The sequence below is a fragment of the Lepidochelys olivacea genome (assembly GCF_965140295.1).
Source record: "Lepidochelys olivacea isolate rLepOli2 genome assembly, chromosome: 14".
In the NCBI taxonomy this organism is placed as follows: Eukaryota; Metazoa; Chordata; order Testudines; family Cheloniidae; genus Lepidochelys; species Lepidochelys olivacea.
Genome location: NC_140424.1, coordinates 23,278,461 through 23,282,028, shown reverse-complemented (window position 1 = coordinate 23,282,028; position 3,568 = coordinate 23,278,461).

Below are 3,568 nucleotides of genomic sequence, written 5' to 3'. Positions count from 1 at the left end.
GCAGGGAGTGTCTTACTATGCCAAGTGCTAGTCTGGGCTCATTCCAGACGTGGGCAAATATTGAAAAAAAGTGTTCCATGATAGTGTGAACGTTTCAATTATTTTGTTCCATCCGTGCTCCCACCCTGTGCTTTTCACATAGATTTCCAGTGAGCGTATTTACTGAGAGGAACAGTGAATACCTGAGAATATTCGGGGAAAGCAAATGCTGAATTTCTAATCATGAGTATTCACACAGGAAACCTGATTCGATAGTTATGTTCTTCCAGAACCAAGCATGGCCCCAATCCTTCCATTGGGTCCATTAGTACGGGGTTTGCCATTGCAGGGTCAGGCTCCTCATGAGCAGTAGACTCCATCAGAACAGCTCCAGCTTCACCTATTGAATGCTCACCACTGCAAAGGGGTTGCGAATGGGTGATGGAGAGATCTGTGTGAACAATGGACTTTTTGGGTCACTGTGAATCCTGAAAAATGTAAAATCATTTTAATTTTGAGCCTTTTGGTAACGTTGTTATTTTTAAAATAAAATTAAAGGAAATTTCAAAACTAAGGCATTTCAAACAAAATAAATCTAAAGCTTTCATCGCAACAGTGTCAAAATGCAATGTTTAATTTTTTTTCTGTTTTTTTTTCAACCAAAACAATTCAGTGAAACCGACATGAATTCACAAAATGTTTCAGTGTTGCCAAATCTGCATTTTTTTAATAATTTTTTTTTTGTTCCACCCAGCTCTAGTTACAGATAAGAATTATTCCCAGGAATTTCTCAGTATCTTTAATTTCAAACAAATAATTTGAGAAAATGACAAATGGAGCACACAGTAAAAAGGTGACGTTATGTCATGGGTTTATGAATTATTTGTACCAATTATGCATTAATTGGGGGGAGGGATAGCTCAGTGGTTTGAGCATTGGCCTGCTAAACCCAGGGTTGTGAGTTCAATCCTTGAGGGGGCCATTTAGGGATGTGGGGCAAAAATTGGGGCTTGGCCTGCTTTGAGCAGGGGGTTGGACTAGATGACCTCCTGAGGTCCCTTCCAACCCTGATATTCTATGGCTCTATTAAGATCTAGTTAATTCTAATCCTGTAAACACAAACAATTAAACATTTAACATGTCTGGAAGTGCTGGGTCATGCTTCTGATAATGGTCCTTACAGTTTAGAGCTGATTAAATATCTGCAAACAATTCCAATACATTATTCCATGAAAAGCAGCAAAACTCAGCTCCATAAAACGTAATTCTGGGGATTAGCCCTGTCAAATTAACACCATGGCTGGAGCACCATCTCCTTCGCTCCCTCTAATAGGCAGAATTTACTTGAATGTCGCCCATTATATCTTAAAACCACAAACCACCTTGTCTACAAGGAAGCAGAAAGAAAGTACAGAGGACACTTTGACGTTGTCACTTACAAGAACAACTTACCTAGCAAGAGGAAGTGACTGGAAACATTACATTGAACAAACAAGTGGGCAACAAGAACTACCCACCACTGAGCCAATTACCATTAACCTGGATGGTGGAAAACCCTGACAACATCCTTTTATGCACGTTGCTCCGTCACCTGAACAACATGACAAACACCTCCTGTCCCATCTTGGTTTCCCCAGGTTCACTTATCCAAATCCTGACCTGGCAGATCCCTGCTTAGCTATAAGAGCTGATGAGATGCCCACAGGTGCTATGACTGAGCTGAGCTTGCAGAACAGAAGGCAAACCCTTCCAATGCCAAGGCTTCCCCACATTGTTCTGGTTAAAAACTGCAACCCATCCCTCCCATAGTCTGCACCCCATGTGTTAAAAGGGCAAGTGGACCCTTGGCAAGGGCGTTTATACAGCTGAAGTTTTACATGGTTTTGAACAGTACACTGGGCACAACAGAAGGAGTATTACATCTATTTCTAAATGGTGATGGGCTGTGAGCTGGAGAGGGAAATGAAGCTGTACTAAGGTACAGGTACTAATATGAACTTCATTCACCAAGGGCTTCTGTCCCAGGGCCAAAGATTTGGGGGTTTTAAAATTATTATTTAGCCAAGTTTTCCTGGAACTTTGTGGCTTACGGGCTTGTTTACAAAGGGAAAGTTACCGGCAGAGCTATATAATTATACCAGTTATACCCATTATGCTCGTAATTTTCCCTGCGTACACAAGCCCTCAAAGTTCCTGTTTTTCAGCCTACTCTGAATGATGGGTGTAATGGTACCCACCTGTGTGTTAAAGTAATTTCTTCTAGCTAGCCAACTGGCAGGGCTACAATATGCTTTTATAGGTATAATTAGGTTGCTGTTTCCTTGTAGGAAGGATCGTGTGTGGTTTGAAGGTACTGGAGTCACAAGTTAGACAAATCCTGGTTTACAAATGCCATTCAGGTGTATGGGCTGAAAGAAAAGTAATGGATGACTCAGCCATGGCACAAATTTGAGGAAGTTTATGGGGTTCAGTTCCACTAAGCAGCAGAAACAAAGAAGTTGAGATTTTCAAAGAAGTGCAGGGAATTCAGGCCAAGTCTGCAACAGAAATTTTTGTGGGTTAGGAGTGTGATATATGTATCTTTTTGATACATTACTATACAGGCAGAAGTTTCTAGTGTAGATGCAGTTATAGGACTATAAAAGTTTTTTATCCTGGTGTAGGAACTGACAAACTATACTGGCAAAAAGCACTCCCTTACTGGTATAAGCTGCACTTACACTAGGAGGGTTTGCTGGTGTAGCTATACAGGAATTTTCTAGTGTAGACCTTGCATTAGTCCTTTTAATGGAAAATGTTCCTAAATCCCCAAGGAATCTAACTGTGCTTAGGGTATGTCTACACTACGAAATTAGGTCGAATTTATAGAAGTCGGTTTTGTAGAAAGCGTTTTTATACAGTCGATTGCGTGTGTCCCCACACAAACGCTCTGAGTGCATGTAGTCGGCAGAGTGTGTCCACAGTACTGAGGCAACCGTCGACTTCCGGAGTGTTGCGCTGTGGGTAGCTATCCCACAGGTCCCGCAGTCTCCGCCGCCCATTTGAATTCTGGGTAGAACTCCCAATGCCCGATGGGGCTAAAACATTGTCACGGGTGGTTCTGGGTACATATTGTCAGGCCCCCCTTCCCTCCCTCCTTCCATGAAAGCAAGGGCAGACAATCGTTTTGTGCCTTTTTTCTTGAGTTACCTGTGCAGACGCCATACCACGGCAAGCATGGAGCCCGCTCAGCTCACAGTCACCGTATGTCTCCTGGGTGCTGGCAGACATGGTACTGCATTGCTACACAGCAGCAGTTTATTGCCTTTTGGCAGCAGACGGTGCAGTATGAGTGGTAGCCGTCGTCGATGTAGTCCTGGGTGCTCTTTTATCCAACCTCGATGAGGTCAGGGGCGCCTGGGCAAACATGGGAGTGACTCAGCCAGGTCATTTCCCTTTTAAGTTTCGTCTCATGGCAATTCAGTCCTACCGGCAGTGCACTGTCTTTTAATCTGCAGCCAGCAGAAGACAATGGCCAGCAGTCATACTGCACCGTCTTCTGCCGAGCACCCAGGAGATGACGAAGGCTAGTGGTCGTACTGCACAGTCT